The 24,841-nt window shown below is 36.7% G+C and overlaps 1 protein-coding gene across 8 annotated transcripts in view; it reads right to left on the bottom strand.

Annotated features, from left to right (window-relative positions):
- The window catches only part of TNNI3K (TNNI3 interacting kinase), a 304,916-nt gene that overhangs the window by 145,094 nt on the left and 134,981 nt on the right, over window positions 1-24,841 (bottom strand). The gene's annotated exons all lie outside the window — the stretch shown is intronic.

Raw genomic sequence — 24,841 nt, forward strand, 5'->3', positions numbered from 1 at the left:
CTTTGGGCCAGATAAAACAGCAATACTTTATCATCTTTTGCTTTTCCCTCTGGGGGAATTTCAGAGGGAGTCTCTTCAGTTCCCTCTTTCCTTTGTTCCCTAGGCCTAGAATTCTTATTTCACATTTTCAGTTAGTCTCTGTGTCTGAGCTTTTCCCTGTGTACTCAGCCCCCGCACTGGAGGTTTCCTGCATGCCCTGAGAATCACTTCATCTGTCTCCAGCCGTTTCCCTTGTGGGAGGACATAACCACGGATTGGGACTCTGCACTCGCTTCATATCTTAGATACATCTCAGTCACACGCACTCAACCTCTGAAAATGCTGAACCACCAAGGCAGTACACATAGTCCAGTTTTCCTACCTTGGCTCAAACACGAGGTTGCCCAGTTGCTGGGGTGCCAGCTTTTCTCCCTGTGTCACTTTCATCATCTCCTGAATAACAGTCTCAGGTTTGTCTATGGGTTCTGCAGGGAGACAAGACACTTGGGCAGAGCAGGCCACCTAAATCAGGTGGGATGCATCTCCCCTCTCGGCTGGAGTCCCACTCCATGCAGGCACAGAGTTCCCCATACAGGCCACCAGGTCCTGAGAAACAAACTCACCCGTCCAAACCCAAAGAAGGGACTTAGAGACCTTGAGAACACTGAAAGTGAGACTTTTAATGATGGTCTTGCAAGATCAGGTGTCTGATGCTCAGGCACCCCCAGCATGGTTACAACAAGCAATTTATCCCCTAAATTGCTTGTAGTAGTCCCTGGTTCCTCATAGGCTGGGTACTATGGGGGTCACAGTCTTCCTGGATGTCACCTATCAGTTGTTGTGTAGGGGCTTTAAGTGTTTTCTCTTTTTTTTTTTTTTTGAGATGGAGTCTTGCTCTGTCGCCCAGGCTGGAGTGCAGTGGCGCGATCTCGGCTCACTGCAAGCTCCACCTCCCGGGTTCACGCTATTCTCCTGCCTCAGCCTCCCGAGTAGCTGGGACTACAGGTGCCCGCCACCATGCCCGGCTAATTGTTTGTATTTTTAGTAGAGACGGGGTTTCACCATGTTAGCCAGGATGGTCTGGATCTCCTGACCTCATGATCCACCCGCCTCAGCCTCCCAAAGTGCTGGGATTACAGGCGTGAGCCACTGCGCCCGGCCTAAGTGTTTTCTTTAGGGTTGTCCTGCTGCATTTTGTTGCAGCCCACAATACATTGCAATCCTATTTAGCTCAGAGGCTTTTCAAGTATTTGACTTACGACCTAAATAGCTGGGCAGGCTGAATAGAACAGACAAAAGTGAGCTATTTTGCAGGCTAGTAAACTTTCATCTTAGACTAAACTTCTTTGGTTTGGGTGAGGGCAGCTAAGGGGGGAAAGGGGGTTGCTGACAAGCAGGCATCAGCTATCCAGCAGGGGCCTAGTATATCCTGTTTCTTCTGTAGTTTGCTGACTTAAGCCTATTCAAGGCACTTTGTCTTGGAAATGGACCACTGTATACATTATTTCCTTCATATAGTAAATAAAATATAAAAATTATTTATAAGAGTTATTCACTTTAGGGAAGCATGGTTAAGCACGCTCTAAAAGAGACAGACTCTAAAAATTCAACAGCATTCCTTGAGGTCTTCCTAATTTTTAATACTAAAAGAGATTGCAACACCTAAAAGCTTTCCAACCACTGATTTGAAACATCTGGTGCAGTCCTGAATATGGAATAAATGCATATTAATTGATTTTGATCATAAGAGGAGGTTTTCCCATTAGCTTAAAGATAGCATTACCTTGAACCAGATAATATTGTTGATTTGCAACCATTTTGATCAATATTTGACCAAAGGCAATATTTGACCAAAGGCAGTTTCATACGGTTTACCCTAATACAAGTCCAATAAATCAATAGAGTTTCACTATTTTTATCCCATGGCTGTATGACGGGGTCCCAACCTGTGGCCTGTTAGAAACTGGGCTGCACAGCAGGAGATGAGTGGCAAGTAGGTCAGTATTACCACCTGAGCTCCGCCTCCTGTCAGATCAGCAGAGTCACTAGATTCTCATAGGAGCACAAACCCTATTGTGAACTATGCATGCAAGGGATCTAGGTTGTGTGATCCTTATGAGCAAATCTCTAATGATCAATGATCTGAGGTGAAATAGTTTCATCCTGAAACTATTCCCCTCCTGGCCTTGCCTCCCCTCAGGGCCCCCATCCCCCACTTCCCTACCTTCTGTGGAAAAATTGTCTTCCACAAAACTGCTCCCTGGTGCCAAAAAGTTTGGGTACTGCTGCTGTATAATACTATTCCAAAAAAAGTCAAAATAGCAATTTTGTAAATATTTGTTACTTGATCCACCTTATTTTTTGTTCAAACTGGCTTGTGTGTTTAGACATAGCACAAGAGATAGAAATTGCCTGGAAAATTAATTTCTATTTCTAGTCCTTTTGTGGTCTGCTAAAGAAACAGTGATTTCAGGTGCTTGAACACAAGTAGCCCTTTCTCCACCCCATAAAGTAAGCTCACGTTCTTTTGATAGATGTTCCAGGCCCATATAAATTTTTCTTTCTCCTTTTTTTAAAATTATATGGTATGCTGATACAAAGAAAATGCTTGAGAATAATTTGTTTCTTAAGTTTTCAAATCCTTTCTATGCTCATTTTTTTTTTGTCCAGAATGCTTTTCCATCCTATCTATATCCCTAACTAACTCAATATTCCTGTCCTTCTCCACTGCTTTAATTATCTGAGATAGCATATAGAATAAAATTGAAGAAAACTGCCCTGCAATTATGAGAATAAAATAAATATAAGCCAGTGCCTGCTGCCTTTCACCTATACCTTCACTCCTCTCAGCACACTGCTTTCTGCTAATCATCACAATGACAACCATGCTGATTATTTGCCACCTCTATGAGTACCACATGTTCTGTGTCTTCACAGTGCCTGGGGTGCTTTTAGAACACAGGAAAACAGCTATAAGTGGCTTGTGTTTAGGCAGAAAATGTTCCCAGAAACTCTAGATGCAAAAACAGTTATTTTGTATTCCTGAAGACACTTATGATACTGCCTGAACCTTAATTATGCTTCCCAACATTTGCAAAATTAAAACCTCAAATTAAACATCTCATTAATGTAGCTCCTTTGCAATTCATTCATTCATTTCAAAAATGATAAAGGGGAAAAATTATGCATTTCAGGAGGTACTCGGTCACAATACCAACTCTCATTTATTGGAATGTCTCAGAAAATAAAAACTGCAAAGCCTGTTGTGGGAAGAGTGTGGAAAACAGGAAGTCAACCAAGTGAGTAAACATGAAATGGAGGATTATCCTTATTTGTGAGAAATCCATTCCAGCAAGAAATTGAATCAGGGGTTTCTGCATCTAAAGCAGTAGGGCTACTGATGGAACCTGGGAGAAATGACTTTATAGATGAGAAGTAGACTGGACTAAGGGCTATGGACAGCACGGTCTAGTGACTTGAGAACTAAACTAGGAGTCAGAGATGAGGAGTTAAATCCCAGTTCTGTTACCTGCTGAGTTTAAGTAATTTATTGTAATTCAGCAGGCTCATACTGAGCTCCTACCTCTGCCAGGCCCTAAGCCAAGTGCTAGGACTTTGTTCACACAATTAGATCCTTCTATTTTGCAACATCTACTTTTCCTCTGTACCAGATTATTCCCTTATCATGGACATCGGCTCTAGTAGCTCCCATCCTTCAAATCCCTCCCTGACCCACAGCCCTCTCCAGTTACAATCCAGTTATCCACTTATGACAGACTTATTATAAGTGGAAAATATCCTAAGTGGACAGTGCATTTAATATCTTGATAAACTTATTGTGAAGTCAAAAAATAATAAGCTGTACCATCCTAAATCAAAGACCATCTGAATGTTTTGCTCGTCTTATTTAAATTATCATGTACATTCAGCATAGTGATAACTTCTGACTAATTGAAAAATGCTCCCCTCTCAGCTCCCATAGCACCATTTGCTGCTGGCTTTCCTTTTTCCCTTTCTCAGGCCTTCTCAGTCTTCTCTGAGAGCACCCACTCCTCTGTCTTAGGTCCTCTTCTCTTCTCTTTTCTTTCTCCATAAATGATCTCATCTACTCCATAGCTTTAAAAGACATCCATTTGCTGAAACTCTCAAATGTATAATTTAAGTATTTGTCTCTTTCTGAGCTTAGATTTGCATTTCCAACTGCTTTCTGAACGTCTCTTCTTAAATGTCTAACAGGCACCTCAAATTTAAAATGGCCACAAAAGACCTCTTGGTTTTTATTTCCCAAAAGCTACTTCCCAACTAACGTCTCAAAAATCTCACCTGTGTCTGCCTATTTCTTCTCTTCCCCTCATCTCCTATATGTATCTAGTACACTCTACCTAAACGAACAAACAAACAAAACCCACCAAATCCATTGCTTTCTCTCCATGTCCACTGTCACCATTCTATTCCAATCTATTTTCATCTGCCACTTGGAATGTCACCATAGATTCCCAACTGCTCTCTCAGCTTTCATTTTTGCCCTTTTCTCCCTAATACATTCAGAATATTCTAGTATTAATCTAATAAAATATAACCTCCATAAAGGCAGGATCTGTTTTGGCAACTGCAGTATCTCTAGTGTCCAAAAAAGAGTTGGCATATAGTATATATTCAATAAATATTTGTCGAATGAACAAATAAATAAAGCAGACCATGTTTCTCTCTTGCTTAAACATCTCAATGGTGTACTATCATATTCAAAGTAAGATTTCAGCTCAAAAATGGCCCACAGGACATACATGTTGTGGCTTTTGCTAAAGTTTTATTTTATTTTATTTTCTATCACTTTCATTATCCAGTATCTTTCAGTCACACAGTTTTTTTTTTTTTTCTGAAAAAAAATATATTTTTTTCATTCCTACCTAGAGATTTTTCACTTGCTGACTCATTGTTTCTCTGGGATGACCTCCCACCCATATCTTTACCAGGATGGAGCTGCTTTGGATTATTCAGATCTCAGCTCAGATGTCACCCTCTCAGAGAAGGCTTTCATAACCAACAATCAAAATTAGTCTCTCTATTCCTAATAACTTACTCTCACATCTATACATTTTACAGCACTTACCATATCTAAAATATCCTTGCTCATTTATATTATTATCTGTCTCCTCCTGCCCTACCTCTCCTACCCACTTGTAATCTGTATGCTTCATGAAAGCAGAGACCTTTGCCATCTTACTTAATCCTATAACCTCAGTACTGAGCACAGTGCCTGGTAGATAGTAGGTGCACAATAAATCTTGGTAAAATAAAAAAGAAATGTTAAAATACAGTATTATCACTACTGCCCAAAGCACTGTGATGACCTCAATGAATATATCACTTCCAAAGAGTCATCTGAACCAGAAACATTTCAGAGTTAAATACTGACAATATTCACTCCTGTACCTTTTATAATTAGAGAATATAAGCCAATTTGCTGTTAAACAATCAAAGCAGAGTACCTCAAAATAAAGTCCAGGAAATATGATTTTCTCTGTATGTTAATGGGTAAGTCTAATTAATTTTCAGGATCCCTAAAAGTGAGAGATAATACTCAATCTTACCCAGACTTCTTTCATCAGAGAGTCTTTTTCCATGGCATATCTCACTTGACCAGAATTCCAGAGTTTTCCTTTAGGAAAACACTGAATTAAAGAATCCAGTGATTATAGGAGCTATTAAGATGCTCTCTACATTTTTCTCAAACTCATTCTTCCTAGTTTTGGACTAATAATGAGACCTTTTATTTTTGCTCTGCCAGTGCTATTCACTGCCCACCACCTTTCAAATGCCTCTAATATCATTATCCTCTCCCAGTGTCCTAGATTTTTTAAGGTAACTGATACTTTTGACATCTTGTACTATCTAAAATTGTCCCTTTTCTCTTATCTCCATGATTACCCCTCTCTCCTTTTCCTAATGGCTCCTAATCCTGTATTAATGTTTTACCCCCACTGCTATTTCTAATTGAACTCTCTACATGAAGCAGTCATTTAATCCCACAGCTATAACCTTTTGTTTTCCTGAAATTTACATCTAGCCCTTTCCAACTTCTAAAGGGTCTAAATGAATAGTTAATCATTCAACAGTTTTTCAACACTTTCTATTTATTAGGCTCTATGCTTGGTGTAATGGTACTAAGGTTAGCAAAATGGTCCTGGTCCTTTATCTTGCCCAGCCTACATTCTAAGTGAGGTGGCAGAATTTAAAAAATTCCAATAAAAGGAAATAAGTGTTAAGATAAGGAAGAAAACAAGTGTGATAGGAACACAGAAAGGCAGTACCTAACCTGGTCTAAGAGGAGAGGTGTATCAAACAAAGCTTCTAAAAGATACTAAGGTTCATGAAATTTCCAAATGCCCTCTACCATATTCTTCACAGTTTCCTATAAAGACGATTATTTAGCTGGCATTTCAAACAAAATGGTTGAAATCAGTTTCAACATCTTTATGTGCATCTTATTGTGTGCATCATTATCTACCCTGACAACAAGGCTGATTGACATCTTTCCATTTTTTCTTCTTCTCACCCTTACTTGGGATCAGTTACCAGATCCAGTCAATTTCACCTCTACCATAAATCTATAATCTTTAGATTCCTTTGCTTCCCCATGGCTTCCGTCTCAGATCCAACACTCATTACTTCCAGCTTGTGCTATTTTAATTTCCTCCTGACCTATGACAAATGCTCCTGTACTAAGCCACTCTCCATAACACTGCCAGAGAGTCTTGTATCTGTGGTCCGTTCCCTTGCAGTTAGCTGATACTGAGGTCGGGGCATGGTCTCTTCATCCAACAAAGTACTCTCAGTTGCATGAGTGCTTTGAGGATGGTTACATATTTGTGTTAGCTGCCTGTTGCAGGCAGCACATGAATGTCACAGATGGTGCACAAGAATTCCTAGCAAGAAGTTCCCGTACTGTGCTGGACTTCCCAGCTACTTATTGCCTAATTTGAAACCTGGAGGTGGGGAGACATTCCTGAGAGATGTTACTCTGGCAGTATGGAAGGTTAGTATGAGATTCTGTACCTGTAGTTTGATGGTATATTTTTCAAGAATCAAAAAATAAAAATAAATATAAAATACCAGGAAAATATTCAAATACGAGAACCGTTTTCCTTGTTATATTTTTCAGATAAGTCAGAAAGATAAATAAATATAAAGTTAAAAGTAGGATCATGTCAATTCTCAATTTTCAACCCACAAATTATTTCTGGTGACCTAATGTTTCCTTCCTACCTAATCAGATCTCAGGTGGCTGAGATAAGACGAAGTCCGATGTTGTGGATGAGATGAGGAGAGGGAGACTGATTAGTTGTGGTTTGACTATTAAAAGGTATATTTTTAATATTGACCTTGGACTATTACTTTCTTTGAATTGTCACTGCATCTGCATTTTCCTCCTCCTCCTTTTCTACTGTTTCTTGCTATTTCTCGAGATGATTAATGTAAACGAAGCATATTGTGGCCATCAAGAGGAAGAATATTTGTTGGGTAGGAGAGTGGGAAGACAGAAAAAAATTATTATTTTTTTTTTTTGTGACGGAATCTTGCTCTGCCACCCAGGCTGGAGTGCAGTGGTGCAATCTTGGCTCACTGCAACCTCTGCCACCCAGGTTCAAGCGATTCTTCTGCCTCAGCCTCCTGAGTAGCTGGGACTACAGGCACGTGCCACCACACCTGGCTACTTTTTGTGTTTCTAGTAGAGATGGGGTTTCGCCATATTGGCCAGGCTGGTCTCGAACTCCTGACCATGTGATCTATCCACCTCAGCTTCCCAAAGTGCTGGGATTACAGGCGTGAGCTGCCATGCCCGGCCTTAAGTGTTCTTTAAAGGTATTATTTGAAACTTACTTGTAACAAAGATATGAGAGTTGATACCTTAATAAACACACATTCAAACAAGTTATTTCTAGAACCATTTAAGATAAAGGGACCAAGAACTAACATTTATTGAATATCTACTATGTGCCAGACACTGCTAGCTATTTTAAAACACTATGAGGTAGATATTGTCCCTATTTTATAATGAAAAAATTGATGTTTAGATAACTTGTTAATCATTGCAGTGTTTTGAAGTGGCAGAGCTGGGATTACGCCTCGACACCGCCGACTTCAAAGTGCACAGTCTTTCTACTATACTTTGGTTACAGGTTCTCTTTTATTTTTCCACTACTGTTAAAACTGCCATCTTGATTCCTAATCTCTGTATTGTTGACCAAAGCTCATGGTAAATTCCTTTATAAGAAATGATACCGAAAGCTTTTTTGGGCAAGCCAAGCCCAGCTTTTGAGACATGGGCTTCAATTTGGGAAGTCCCTATGGTTCTCTTTTTGAAACAAATCCTAGCTATGAAGCTTAATCTTCAAAGCAGGAATTTCTTGTGTATAAAGTTGTGTATTCTTGCTGATTATACAAACATTTGACCAAAATACGATTTTCATGGCACTTCACTAATCAAATGCTGAAAATATGAATTTTTAAAGGTATTTGCTTGTTTCTTTTTTAATTGCTTTTTTTTTGTTTCTTTGACCCAGAGTATATTCTTTGTTCTCACCATGGTAGGTTTTACATACCAGAAGATCACACTTTTCCTTAACATATTCTAAAGAATGTGAAGCACAATAGAAAACATGTATCATAAATTGTTTGTATTGTTCAATTGTTGAGACATTTGAACAAAGGTAAGCATAGGAAATTATACAATTACAGCTTCCTTTCAGCAAAAACTATCTGTTAAATGTATTTGCCAAATAATAAGAATGAATATAGATAATATATCCTGTGTAGCCTGTCTATAGAAATTTTAACATTTACAAGTAAGCAAATGGCTCTCTGAAATTCCCAAATCTCCCTTGTCTTGACAATGAGTACATATCCTTAATATACAGTTAAGGTTAGGAAAGTAAATAAACTACTGTCCAAATGAGATCAATGTAAACTATATTTTTGTGAGTCATTTATAGTCATCAAGGGATGATTTAATTTATCACAAATACCTTCATCATGTTTATTTTGAAGTTTTAACTTTCACACTACCAATTTCTTTCTGTCAACTAATTTTAAATTGTCCAACCCAATTGTCTGAATTTGGGCTAAGCTGACCTTGGATCAGAGTACAAAAGAAAATATTTTTCACAGACCAGTTATTTGATATATAATTTTCACTTGTTGAGACTATGTAAAAGTGCCCCACAATTCTAATTTTGAAGAAGTCTGATTTTATATTTATTACACATGAATTATATTATTTATATGGCTTCCTTTCTTGAACTTGATTGTAAATTAATTAATTTATTGTATTTTTTCTGAGTTACTGTATCAAATTTCATTAGATCCCATAGATGCGTTTTCTCATAAATGATATTTTATAAAAGGAAAAACTTATTCTAGCTGCACTCCCATGCTCCACATTTCAGTGTTGCATATCTAGTAACACATTACTCTGAATAAATGGAATGATTTTAGGGTATTTTTTTTTTCTTTTCAGATGTTATATCTGCCAGTTTTCAATACCGAATAGGTCTGAAGTCTTCAATCTACCAGTTGTTTGATGATGTATTAGTTTGTTCTCACACTGCTAATAAAGACGTACACAATACTGGGTAATTTATAAAGGAAAGAGGTTTAATTGACTCACGGTTCCACATGGCTGGAGGCCTCACAATCATGGTGGAAGGCAAATGAGGAGCAAAGTCACATCTTATATGGCGGCAGGCAAGAGAGTGTGTACAGTGGAACTCCCCTTTGTAAAGCCATCAGATCTTATGAAACTTATTCACTATCACGCGAACAGCATGGGAAAGACTAATCCCCATGATTCAATTACCTCCCACTGGGTCCCTCCCACAACACATGGGGATTATGGGAGCTATAATTCAAGATGAGATTTGAGGGGGAACACAACCAAGCCATATCAGATGATATATAAATACTCTAGGCCTTTCCTTTGCCATCCAATTTATGCACTTTCATATTTGGCTAAGGAGTAGTTTCTGTCATTGAATATCTTTTGCATCAGACCAGAACCTACAAGAATAGAAAGTAAGTGCACAGTCTCAAAGGCACTCTCTCATCTTCATTCCTGTCAATGTTTATGGTGCTTGGACTGAACTCTTAACCTTTGCAGACAGCTATGTTGACCTCAGTGTGATACAGATTTGTATTAATCAATGCCATCTTAGTAAACCTTTTTTTCTTCCATTTCAGTTATGTTGATTTTTCTCCTTTAGCTGGAATTGTTTTTGATATCCTTGATGAAATTATTTGGCAGATGATTATTTCTCCCTTTTAAGGTTTTGAAAAGGACAAATACCTTTGTTCATGATTGGAAAGGTGCCAATTCACATTACTTTACATACCTCTTTCTAAGATTTTCACATTTTTGTATTTACCACCCATGTTAGGCAGTTACTTGTATCCACATGAGAAGGAAGAACTACATCTACTTAAAGACTACACTTTCATGAGTTTTAACAGTTATATACTCCTGTGAAACCACCATCTCAATCAATACAAAAAATATTTCTGTCACCCAAAAAGATTCATGGTCCCTCTTGCAATCAGTTCCTTTCTTATACCTCAGCCCTAGGAAAACACTAATCTTTTCAACTCTATTGATTAGTTTGCATTTTCTAAAATTATATACAAGTGGGATAATATGGTATGTACTATTTTACGTGTGCTTTCTTTCACAGGGCATAAGTGGAATGAAGGCAGAGAATGTTGACCATATTTGAACCCATAATTGAGATAATTCTGATCAATTAGGAGGAGTGAGGAGTAGCTGAGAAGTGAAAAGGATGGGTTAGATAAATTAAAATAATTTTTACTAATATGAGTAGAAGGCACAATATATCGGTGCTGTTGAAACCATAAGGAATATTTAAAAGAACAAAAATCCTTATCAGAGACCAACTTCTGGGTCAGCTAAAAATTAAAAGTTTTCCATTAAGGCATCCAATAATCACTATATTTAAGAAGCTGAACATCAACATGAAAGAAAATTGTGAAATGATTAATTTAGACATAAAAATTTAACAAGTTCAGGAAACGTTGCCACTGTTTTTTCAGGTTCACATGAATCTGATTTTAGTTCCCACATACTCTTTTCAGAGGAATATTTAAATAATTTGACTGTGACAAGCCAAACTGTTTTGAGACCTCATTGAAAGTCAAATGAAAACATTAATCAAATGCAAAAATATTCCAATCAGGCATAGAAATGCTGCAGGTTAGAAAATAAAATGTTGCCTGTGAGAAGGAAAATCAATTGATTTAGAAAAAGCAAGTATTGGTTCAAATTTACATGGTCAGTAGTGACTGGAAATCACTAAAATTTCAGGAGGTTGTATTTTTCTTCAAAAGCAACAGATAGTCTTGAGCTATAGCTACATTGCAAAACGAGTTTGTTTGACTAACTTTTCACCTAAGTAAAATAGAAAATCAGATCAGTCAAACAACTGATTGTCTTTCCCTTTCTCAATGTTTTTTATAGACAGGCTTTAGTGACTAGCATGCAAATAATTATCTACAGCACAAAATAGCCAGTGAAGTGACTTGTGGAATAGCGTGTTAATTGAGCAAAAGAATGACTTTCACACTCTTAAATGCCACAGAATTGTTCAATATTAAATGAGAACTACCTTCTCATTTCAGCTATGAATTCTAGAGAGTACAGCTCCTTTGGTAAGGTGATCTGAAAAATACATTGCATTGCTATTCAGTCAGTGCTGCTCCTGTTTTGTGGGGCCAAATGACTATACATCCCTATATTTTGGATTATCTGACTACTGCTCCTGTTTTGTGGGGCTAAATGACTATACATCCCTATATTTTGGATTACCTAACTATCTAGTGTGGGTAATAACCTTAGTCTGTCACTTACCAGCTTTATCACCTTGATGATTTGCAAAGTCTCTTTTTAGCCTTTTTCTGTCATTATGTATTCAAAACTGTCATCATATAGAGCTACGAAGATTTAATTAGATGATGTCTGTAAAGCATTGAGTTCAATACCTGGCATAAAGAACATTAATATATGTTATCCTTATGTTCCTTGATTATTATTAATTCATTCATCTGACAAATATTAATTGAATTTTTATTAGGCCCCAGTCACTGTACAAAGCACTGAGAATAAAATGGTGAAAAATCCACAGCTCCTGTACCAATTAAGCTTAGTGTGTAGCGGGAACACTCTCAAGTTCATGAGCAATTTTAATAGCATGAGAAGAGCTCTCCTGAAATAAGCAAGAGTCTGATGTGCTGTGGGAACATGTAGGAGGGCTTCCTGCAGGAAGCATTTGGGATAGACAGGAGTTAGAAGGAAAGTTTTATGTAGGAAGTGTGAGGAGGGGCACAGAGAAGAGAGAGGTAAGGCAGGGGCGAATGTTTGTTTCTGAGGGAATAGCATGTATTAAGAGCTATAATAAATGAAGCTTTTCAGATGAAGGCTATAGAGGCAGTTCCACCAAGAAAGCCAGAAAACAAAATAAGAACAAAAAAACTATTTTTTTTCCTCTCTATCTCTTACAGTGCTGAAGAACAAGCTGGGCAAGTAATAGCTCTTTAGCCTCACTCATATTTAGGAAGCAAAAAAGAAGAAACTTTGTCAAACCCACAGAAAATTAATAAAAGTTCAATGCTAAATGTCTGCCTGCAAGGCCACCCATATCTCAACAGAAGAAGACTCAGAATGTCTTTCACATTCTTTGTATGAAAAGAAAAAAAAAATAAATTAAAGAAAGAGAAAGAATTCGAAGCCTGTAATCAATCCTTTCCTTTAAAAAACCCAGCAATTCAGGAGGTCTGCCAGAGGCTGTCTTTCAGAGACCATGGACAGGAAAAAGCTTATTAAAATGTGCTCCATTCCCAAAGAAAGAGGTCACTCAAGATCCCCAGACCCTTAACTCTGAATAGATTTAATGAAAGCCAACTCTATTTTAAGAATTTAGAAGGGGGATTTCCCTCCCAAAAGAAAAGAAGGCAGACATCGTCAATGCTCTAACACTATTTCATCTATGGCACCAGGCATGCTTTTCACTAACTTTCTGTAGGTTGCTAAAACCATTAAATGAGGGTTTAGTGACTGAGAATACAGTTCTTCACATACAAGGGTTGAAACATAATTGATACAAAGACCATCCATCCAGGATTAAAGAGTTCTAATCATTCTGTGAAGCTTGCATGCTCTTTCCTCCATGCTGGCCAAAGAAACACTGCATCTTTCAGAAAGGGACTATGCTGTTTCCCACATCATTTAGTAACAACAAAACCTTTCACCTTCAGTTAGAGAAAGATAATCTAGACTATTCTGCAAATAGTACTGATGCAGCAGCTGGATACAAAATGAATCTTAGTCCAAGACTTTCTGGTAACCCTGCTTTATGTAATTAATATACATTGTATACAAATATCTCTTGTAGAATCTTTCTCTAAAATCCTCCATTGACTGTTGTCCTGGTACCCTTATTAATCACAAGGGTATTTCTCTGAAAAGGTAGACATGGACATCATTATTTCCATTTTGTAAATCAGAAATCTGAAGCAGAAAAACGTCAAGTGACATAACAGCAACACAGTAAGAACATGAATAGAAATGACAAAAACGATTGGGAATTGTCTCTTGGGAATCAAGAAGGTGTGATAGGATGAATTCTTCCTTTTCTTTCACTACTGAAGGAAGGATAAGGGACAACGTTCTCAATGCTAATTTTGAAAACATCCTCCCTGGTTGTTTATGGTCAGAAGGACAACTGCTGAGTTGAGTCGCTGAGTGCTACTTGAGTATGGAGAAGAAAAGGTGCCTAACCACATAGGTGCTATACACATCCTCTGCAAAAATAGAGCCTCTCTTACTTGGATTTTTTAGTCTCTGGAATGTGCCTCTGATGATACTTCCCCTTCTCTGCCATTATGTTTCCAAATAAATGATGGTTGAATGTCTAAGTGGATGGTGTTTAAATTGCACCTTTAAGTTTTGTGAAGGAGCCCTAGGAAGAAGAATCACTGAGAAGGATCTTGGATAATCAAATAACCTTGCTAACCCTCAGCTACATTTTTAATCAAATTCTATTCCAGATCTGCTTCTGTCTAATGGGAGTATCAGACTGAATCCCTGATTCAAGTTCGAACCAAGAAGGAGTGAGAGGTCTTAATGAAGGCAGTAATCTGTTATTTGAATCCCCTTGACCTTCTCTATAGAAAGAGATCTACAGTAAAACAATCCAATTATTTCCCAGATATTTAGGGCAAGAAGAAATTATCCATCTGAGATATTATAAGCAAAGTTTGTGTAATACAATAAAAAAGGAGAGCTAGATCATTAGAAACATTTAATTCAGGAGGGCAACTAGGGCATGCAAGAAAATTTAATAGTGAAAAGATTCTTTCAAAAGAATAAAGAAGAAAAATAATGCTAATAATGCTAATGTATTTTCTCATTTAAATCCAATAAGGTAGGCATTTAAATATAACCGTCTTGGAAATTAGAAAACTGATATGTTAAATAAATTGACCAAGGACACAGGTAAAATGTGGCAGAGCTGGGATGTGAACATGCTTAGTCTGGCTTCAGAGCCCATGCCCTCAATTAGTTCTCCTGTGGTCTTCCAATAGGGTGATAGCCCACATCAACACATATCCCCAGAGGCATCCATGCTGTAGTCCCAGCCAGAGAAGATTAACATTATTTAGCAACTTTCTTCCAAATAGGGAGGATTTTGAAATAGAAAATATTAAATGAGACTTTAAAAAGGTTTATAATTATCTGTATCTCTTTTTCAAGGCCAAATTCAAAGTATAGCTAGCTCTTGGAAATTCAATTAGAAAGAAATTTCCACTTATTAAGATTGTTTCTCATTTATTAGCTAGAAATTTTGGCTCTGGGTCCCTAGTCAGGTTGCACTCAATTAAACTCCAGAATCTTAAGAACACAACAACACAAATCAATCTCAGCAAGCAAGGGTTGAAAACGATCAAGTGAGAAATGCACAGATTACCACACGGCAGCATTAATATCATTATTGAAAGGTTAGCTGCTTAGGAAATCGACAAGGTGCCAAGAGGGCATTCACAGTGCCTCCCAAGAAATGAGAGCAGAGAAGAAACGAAGCCAAACAGAGAAAAGCTTTTGTTGACATTTTCAAAAGCCAACTTTATTCAGGCCATATCCCCAAAGAATAGAAAATGGCAATGTAAGAAACCAGTAACACCAGAAAATTGCAGGCCAGTGAGTTCACCACCAGTTACAGGAAAGCATTTGAAAGGTTTTAAAGGATCAGGAGGGGCGTCGCTTCTCCCTTCCACGCTCAGTCTGTGGGTGAGGGAAGGTGACATTGTTACAGGGAAGGTACAGTTACTACACTAGCTTTGAGCATTCGCACCGTGTGAGTGTTGTATTAAGGAAAGAGGCTGCAGAGTGAACCACTTCAACCACAAGAACGCACTGGAATAAGAAATCCTGTTGCCAGGTTCCAGTGTGGAGTAGCACTATTTTTATAGCAAATAAAAAGTAAATGTTGGTATCGCAGGATTTCTAGTTTTGGTCAAATTAGTACCTTTCTGTGCTGTTATACAGATACATTTATTTGCACACACACATCGTCTTGTGTAGCATTTCAAATGGCATACAGAAGATGTGAGATTGGGGAATTTGTCTGTCTGGGCTGAATGAGGCAAAGGTTCTGATGGGAGCTACTGTAAGAGATGGTAAATTTGTCCAGGTTTATGCAAGCAATATGATAGTGTGGGGAAAACGAATGACTTTTTCTGACTTAAATATACCTGTTTTCATTTAAAGGGAGTGTGTCTAAGGGAATTTACTTAATGGGGTGTTAAGTAAGAGCACTATTTTTAGAATTAGTGAATGCAGCCAAAATTAAATGAGACCTAATGAAGGCAGATGAGAGAAGAACAACATTTTAACTGGCCCTGGGAGGAAACTTTAGCTATTTCTGTAGGGGGACAAAAAGAGGACAACTCAGGACTAAAGGACATTCTAGTAGTGAAGTATAGGGGGGAGAATATTAACCAAAGTGAAATGTCATGAGAATGTTTGGGACACAGTTGGCCCTCTGGAAACTATGAGCATTAGTTGAGGAGGCAGGGATGAATCTACCCTCAGAGAAAAACCAGGAAGAGTTGGATAGTGAATCTCTGTGGAAATAATGGGTAGAAACTTGAGTCAGAGAGAACTCACTGTTTCTTCTGGAGGTTCAGGGAGCTGAGGACAGACAGACAGACTGACTTCATAATATGGAAACTGAGCATGTCAGAAATGGGGATAGAAATTATGACTGGACACCAACAACTGAGTGCAGCTCATAAATAGGATTAGAGTAATTTGTAGAACTAAGTGGTTAAGGAGCCCCTTCTGTTGGGTGTGGTACAAGGTTCTCTAAATACAGTGGCCATAGTCTTTTTATTTTAATGTTTACTCCTGAAGAAAAAAAAGTGTGTGTGTGCACGCGTGTATGTGTGTTTACTGACATATAGTGCATGAGATTATGACAATGTTTTAAAATGTATATAGCCTATTTCATACTATTATATTTATATAGTTATATGTTTTTCCTCTTGAGCCATATTTCAATTCAGGGACATAGTCATAATGAGGTTTTTCTTCTTGGACCACATTTTGATTCATAGACATATGTTGCCACACTCCCGAAGCTATTCTCATGCTTTTAAATTAACAAAAGTGAATGAGAAGAGTTATTTCAAAATTAATTCATATATAGCACGCTTTATTAGTTTTCATTCATTTCCCAATTACTGCTATTAGTTCATAAATTGTGAAAATACATTAATAAACTAAAAATATTTAGTACGCAACTAACATTATATTTGTATAACTGATTCATGCAAATCCAGATCAGCCTTCTTAATTATAACCATTACTCAGACACCTATTACCTGTTATCACCAGTATACATAGGGTCAATGTAGCACAGACTTCTGGCTGACCACTAAAACTCATTTCCTCTTCTTCTAGGCACACAGCTAGACTACATTTCCCAGGACCTCATATGGTGCCACCAAGACAGAGCTGACTGTATCACCCAATGCCAAGCCCTCAGCGTCACTGTCAAGTCACATTGGTCATTATGAATTGTGTAAATGCCCTTGGGGATTAGCTGAGGTGATGAAATGAAATATATATATATATATACACACACACACATATATATATACACACACACACATATATATATATATATATACATAAAATAAAATTAAACTGACAACAACAACAAAATGTGTGCCATGCTAATGCCTGGCCCATACAACATGTCATGTACATCTTATATATTCTCGCCTCATTAGTGCTCACTTGAATTTGGTTGACCCCCTAGAAGTCACACGTTGAAGATGGGTCCTGAGTAACATCATGGATAGGGACCGCCTCAACAACTTGTTCATCCACACAATCAAGATGCAAATTTCAATTGTATTGGAACCATTATACGTTATGGACTCTATCGTTACAGCAGATAAACTACCCTAACTAATCTGAATTTCATATTGTAAATATTAATAAATTATATAGCTTAGTTTTTTCATTACTCAAAGCAGTAATAAAATTGAATCTGATTGCAGTTGATTGCTTTTTTAAGAAAAATTTTAACTTGAAAATCTGAAATCAGATTACAATTTTGGACATAAACATTTCAGAACTACAGGTAGCCCTAATCCCTAAGGCATCCATTGTATATTATGAATTAACTTTTCTTCTATGTACTCCAAATGATAGTGATTATTTCTCACGCTGAGGAGATTTGAAAATCATCCCTGAACTCACCCTCTGTAGAGCTGACTTCTTTCCTCTAGTTTTAAAAGGCTGGAAGCATTACAAAAACATATGGAAATGTGTCTGTTTATATGGGCATTTATATATAAATATGTATACTTATATGTGCATTGATATAATAGTGAATTAAAAAGACAGAGATCCACAAACCCATGGTACCCATGGCACAGAATAGGTCCAAAGATCTAGCAGTTTCCATGGGAGTTGTGATATCTGTGTTAGGCTCCTTGGGAGCAAATTACTTAGAATTCGTGGGTGATATCAGAAAGTTCCCAGGAGTGTAGAATTTACACAGATAGCCGAAACAGAAATAAAAGTTTTAATATCAGACAACCGCAGTGCACACTGCAGTTCATGTGGGTATTCAAGGCTATAAACCCTAGACTAATATAGAATATGTACACATATATATGAATCCTTCTCTGTATATGTGTATCTATTTATTATATATAATTCTGTATTATATGGGTATATAGTACTTACATAAACCATGTGCAATATAATTGTCTGGTACTGAAACTTTTGTATCTGTTTTGGCTACTTGTGAAGATTCTACACTCTAGGGAATTTTCTAGTGTCATTCATAAATTAGAAGTTATTTTCTCCGGAGGAGCCTTGTATGGTACAACTCCCATGGAAACTGCCAAATCTTGGGACCTATTCTGTGCCATAGGTACCATGGGTGTGTGGATCTCTGTCTTTGACATTCATTACTGAGTAAGTCGATACACAAATGTACGAATGAATGAATAATTAGACTGACTTTAGGGTGATTACTTTGAAAACATTTGGAGTTACGTTGTGACTTGATTCCCTAATATTCCCACTTTACTCTGGCAGCAGAGAAGAATGAAGTTATACGGCAAATGATCAAGAGGAATAATTGACATCAGACTAAAATGTGATTCTCAACCTTGCCTAGATATTGGAATAACTTGAAGTGCTCTCTCTCCAAATATGATACGTAGGCCCCAAGACTGGAGATTCTGATGTAATCAGCATCAGGATTTTCTTAAAGTTCTCTTAGATACTGTGCAGCCAAACTGAGAACCACTGCACTAGAACAATGTTTCCTCTCCTAGATCATAAGAATTAATTGGTAGTCTTGTTTAAAAGTGTAGATTCTCAGGCCCAACGTAAGACAAGCTGAATCAGTCAGTCCCTTCAGTGTCTTTGAATCTTTTATTTTTTTTTTAATGAAGGCCCCCAAATGATTCTTCAGGAAAGTTTGTAAATGCTTCCTTAGGCTTTATGCTCTGCTGGAAAAAGTGTTATGATCTGTCCTTCTCACCTGTATCCCTATGGCATAGCATAGACCCTAGATCATATCATGTATTCAATAAGTATTTGATATTATTTAATTAATTGACATTTTTCAAGTGCAAATGAGTAAAAATAATTGATAAAATTTAAAATGCTACTTGTGATGACTGGTTTTATACTAGAGAATCACAGATACAAGGTTGTCAAGGATTTCATAAGAGTTTTAATGGGTTCTCTTGCAGGACTTTTATAAGTATGGTAATATAATCAGTTAATTGGTCTGCATACAGGTCTTCAGAAGTCTCCTGAAGATGATATTTGCCAATGGATGCAGAATTCTTTCTGTTTAAGCACTTATTAGAAAAGTCACAAGTTAAAGAAATAGCTGGGAGAGGGACTCTATAATACATGGAATTTGAGGAACACAAATTAGAAAATTAACAATTTGTTTATTTTACTTAATTGTTGTGTTTTTTTACATGCAGGAATTTTATATTTTGCATTCAACTGAGAGGCAAATGCATATATCAAATTAAAAGCAACTATTATAATTTTCTATCAATAATATTTTTCTTTGGCACTTCCTAAAATCTTCACTATTTGAGTTAAATGTCATCTTCAAAATTAAGATTTTTTTTAGCTCATAACAGCTCTGTCTTTTTAAATTACCTGTCATTTGTCATTGGAAAGTTGGCTATTTTAAAATTATCACTCATTATTTTCCTTTATACCCACTAGAATAAGCTGACAGTCAAAAAAGGTGAGTCCTTCTCAGATCTAGACCCCAAACTAATTAGTTTTATATCATATAAAAAAAACCTCTGTATGTATGAGAATATCGTTGTAACCCTTCAGTGGGTTCTCCTTGCCCGGTGCCTAGATAGATTTGATTTATCAAGACGGGAATTGCAATAGAGAAAAGTTTAATTCACGCACAGCCAGCTGTACAGGAGAGAAGAGTGTTATTATTACTCAAATCAGTCTCCTCAAAAACTTGAGGATGGGGGTTTTAAGGAAAACTTGGTGGGTAGGGGTCTGAAAGTGGGGACTGCTGATTGGTTGGGTTGGAGATGATATCATAGGGTGTCAAAGTTGTCCTCTTGATGCTGAGTCAGTCTCCTGGGGCCAGGAGACCAGATGACACAGTTTATCAGTCTGGGTGGTAGCAGCTGAGCCATCCTGTACAGCATCTGCAAAATATCTCAAGCACTGATCTTAGGTTTTGTAATAGTGATTTATCCCCAGAAGCAATCTGGGGAGGTTTCGAATCTTTCAGTCTCCAGCTATGTGATTCCTAAACCATTATTTCTAATCTTGTGGCTAATTTGTTAGTCCTATGAAGGTAGTGTAGTCCCCAGGCAGGAAAGAGGTTTGTTTTGTGAAAGGGCTATTATTGTCTTAGTTTCAAGTTCCTCCCAAAGTTATTTTGGCCTATGTCCATGAATGAACAAGAACACCTTGCAGGTTAGAAGCAAAGTGGAGTCAAGTCAGATCTTTCAGTCATAATTTTCTCAGTTGTAGTTTTTGCAAAGGTGGTTTTAATTGTGGAGTGTTTTTCCATCCCCAATATTAAAGGGAACAAATGAGGGATTAAGAGTAATAAAAAATGCATTTTGTATGGTGCTTCACAGTTTATAAAATGATTTCATATACATATTTCATGTGAATGCCATGTGCACTTTGTGATGGAGGTTATCACTATTTAATTCCTTACAGTGTTAATATAACATATAATACTATATCTTTATAGAAGGAGAATATCATGTATTTGATCCATGTATGTTTGCAGTGATGTTTCTGCTTCAGTGTCAAACAATTTGAAAAATATACTTTTCCAAGAAAAACACACAGCTTCTAGTATTAAGTAAAAAGTTTAAATCCTTTAAGCTATAAATAATGACTAGCAAACTCCAATGCCACAAAATTAATGTATAAATTAGACCAAATATAAGTTGGTAGGTGGTGAGGTCTACAGCAAATTAGAGAGGTACATTCCTGCTTGAATTATGAACATTTTCAAAATATTTAAACACTATGGGCCAAACAAAACCTATCTGCATGCCTTCTATGCAACATCTGTTCCACACCAGCAGAACATGGAGTGTGAAAGAAGAAATAAAGCAGGAACACAGAAGCATAAGATGATATGAGAAATTGTTTGGGTCACAGGAATTGACTTTTTAAAAGATTAAAGTACAGAGAGTAAGGTTGATAAATATTGCTGATGCCCATTCAATATCATCAGTACGCTCCTTCTATCTCTCTCTTCTCACATGGTTTTGCTGTTGTTGTTACAGTAGAAGATACAGAATACTACAGACTTAGTCTCTTTAGTCAGTTTCCTTATCTGTAAAATGGAAATAATAACAACTATCCCATAGAGTTGCGTGGTTAAATGAAAGCATGAAAAAGGCTTAGCAAAGCTCCTTTCATATGGTGATAAATAAATGGTAGGTATTATCATTATCATCATTTACATTGAAAATAACTACTTTCTTACTCCTTCCTTGAACTTTTCCTTAGTATATATAGTTGGCCCTCTAAATTCATAGGTTTCACTTCTGTGGATTCAACTAACCATGGATCAAAAAAATTTTTTAAAGATTGTGTCTGTACTGAAGATGTATAGACTCTTTTTCCTTTGTCATTATTCCCTAGACAATATAGTGCAAAAACTATTTACAGAGCATTTACATTGTACTAGATATTATAGGTAATCTTGCAATGATTTAAAGTACAGGAGAGGATGTGCATAGGAAATATGCAAATGCTACAGCAATTAATACCAGGGACTTGAGCATTCTCAGACTTTGGTATCCTTGAGAGGTCCTGGAACCAATCCCCTGCAGATGCCAAGGGACATTTACTGAAGATCAAAATTAACTTTCAGAACTGGATGGTAAAAACCCTCAGCTGGCTTTGCTTGCCATGGGAAAAGTAGAGTTCTTTTTTTTCACTCAAATAATTGCAACAACCACAAACTCAAATATAAAAGTGCCCCATCCTGTGGGCTCAAACATCCTTTTCCCTTTAAAATTATAAAAGTTATTGGGCAAGTTGGATGCTATACACAAGTAGTCATACTTATACCAATTAGGTCATTGCTTCGTGAAATGACACTCATAGAAATGCTACAAGAATTTGGTTCAGTTAAAAAATATTAACTAGACATCTTCTCTGTGTAAGACACAATGCTTAGTTCAGAAAATGTGAGATGAAGAGAGCAGTCTCTGCCCCTGAAACCCTGACTTGCCCAGGCTAATGGGGAATATAAAAATATAAACACACCATGTCAATACAAATGCAAATAAGTGTATGAGTTTCCCAATCTCTGATGTGCATCTTTCTCTCTACTTCTTTGAGTGAGACTTTCTAGGTACCATGCTAAAGCAGAGGTTAGTATGCTGTGAAAAGCCTGAGAAAAGATTAATGCCTGTTCTTCAAACTCTACGTTTAGCTCCACATAGGCTAAGAAGCATTCTACTCAACTTTCATCTTTGACTTACTTGAAATCCTCTGAAAGTTGCTCTTTCATCATTTTGACCCTTAATTATTTTCTATATAAAGTGGAACTCTAGTTGCTTTCTGGGCATATGTCTTATTTGCCAAGTAGTGCAGTAAGCTCTCTGAGGGAAAGGACCCAGGCTCTTTTGAGCCATGTAGAATGCCACATATGCATGCATCTGAAAAACAATGTTTTGCTGTTGCTACCAGATTAAAGATTGATAGAAAATAGTCTACAAATAATTGATACAATAGTTTGGGACTCTGTCATAATGAAGGCACCTACAAAATGGTGTTTCATAAGATTTAAAAACTTTTTGATGCAATTAAGCATCTAGGTTAGATTAGAGGCAGCAAAAATTGTAGATATAAACTTATATCAGCTATATAGTAAATGTTCTGTTTTTATTTTAATCAACATTTATATTTTTGGTCCTGCCTGACAACTGGTGGTAACAACTTGCACATAACTCAGGGCAACAGAATATATAATAGCCCCACAAATGAAGAGTTACAGCTAGAGAAAACTTGCAATGATTACTTATTGCAATGATTACTCATTTGTTTTAATACCATGTGCAAAAATGTTTGGGATGGAAAGATAATACTCTTAAAACTCAAAATCATCTGTTTATATTATGCTGATTTATCATCTAAATCTGTTTCTGAAATAGTTAAATGTTTGTTAACGTAAATGTTTGGTTTGAAATTAAGAAAGGTAAAGAACTAATAGCTAAAAATTAAGAAATGACTTTTATGTGAAAACTAGTAAATAATTATAAATAGATTGAGACTTATATACATTTACTTTCAATATTTAAGATTCTACCACTCACGTAACTGATTTATCTCTCCTATCTTTCATATCTATCTGAGAAGAGAAAAATAGCTGAGGGCAGTCTGAGCTGTATGAGCAACACAAAATTTATCAGGCCCAGAGAGACATGAGCATGGGACTTTAGTCATGTCTCCAATCTCCATTTCCCTGGGGCAATAGTGTAAAGGCATTTTGTTCCTGACTAGCTGTGTTACCCATTTTCTTTATGTTCCTATAATTTTTGATTAAAGAACAAGGTACAACCAATCAATAGTTTATATTATTTATGTAAATTCTTTGTAAACAACTTAAAAACTGCTTTTTTTTTTTTTCTTAAAAACTATCTTGTAACCACTGCTAATTGGAGTATGTATTCAGGACAACTTGAATCCATGCTCTTGGGTAATGATCCTCAAGCTTTGAGCTTGAATAAACTCTGTATTTTGTTATTTAAAGTTGACATGTCTCTTCCTTTCATATCCACTGCCACCGGTGAAATTCTGCTTTTCGTTACTTCTTATCTAGATTACTGCAACAACTGCCTCACTAGTTTCTTGACTTTCCCTTCAAGTTGATATTTTACCAGATGCTGGATTCATCTTTCAATAATATAGCTCCAAATTTGTGATTTTCAGCTCAAACCTCTTTATGGTCTCCTTACAGAAAAAAAATCTGAAATACCTTAGTAATAGCATTCACTGGTGTCTGTGCTCTTTTTCTATTTTTCTATACTTTTTTCCAGTTGTCCACTTCTTACATTATACACATTACATACATTTATACACTTCGTATACTAAAATGAAACTATAGTTCCTATATATACCTTTAACTTTCTAATCTCTATGCATTTTATTATGTCTTCCCTAAGCCTATAGGATGCTCTTCCAAACTCTACCCATCTTTCAGGACCAAGCTCATATGTCATCCCTTCCATAGAGTTGTTGTTAGAATCCTCAGAAGCAATTAATATTCTTGTTCCTGAAATTTTTGTACTAAATCTTGTATATAACTTATTATTTTATACCTCAAATACATTTAGGTAAATATTTTTCTCCTCTACATAGAGTGTGAAAACTCCTTGAATATAGTCTATGAACGTCCCACTTTGTAAGCTCTACTGTGCTGAAAATAGTCTTTAAACATATATGTTCAAACATAGTTGTTGACCAAATGACTGACTAGAGTAATCAATATTTACTAGCTTCAGAACTGTAAAGCTTCTATAAAGGACTATATACACAATCTATTTGAATCTTATTGACTATCATAAAATGAAAGTGATTGATGTGGAATAATCTGACTTGCTTCATAAACTAAATCAGTGTTTGTCCAACTATTCTCTACAGCACCTTTGGGCTTCCACAGAGGTGGTGCAGGAATCTCTCTCCTTAGCAGTGGGAAATGGGAAGTAAATAGAGTTTTCTCCTCCCCACTTTACC

The sequence above is a fragment of the Pan troglodytes genome, chromosome 1 (genome assembly GCF_028858775.2).
Source record: "Pan troglodytes isolate AG18354 chromosome 1, NHGRI_mPanTro3-v2.0_pri, whole genome shotgun sequence".
NCBI classification, from domain to species: Eukaryota; Metazoa; Chordata; class Mammalia; order Primates; family Hominidae; genus Pan; species Pan troglodytes.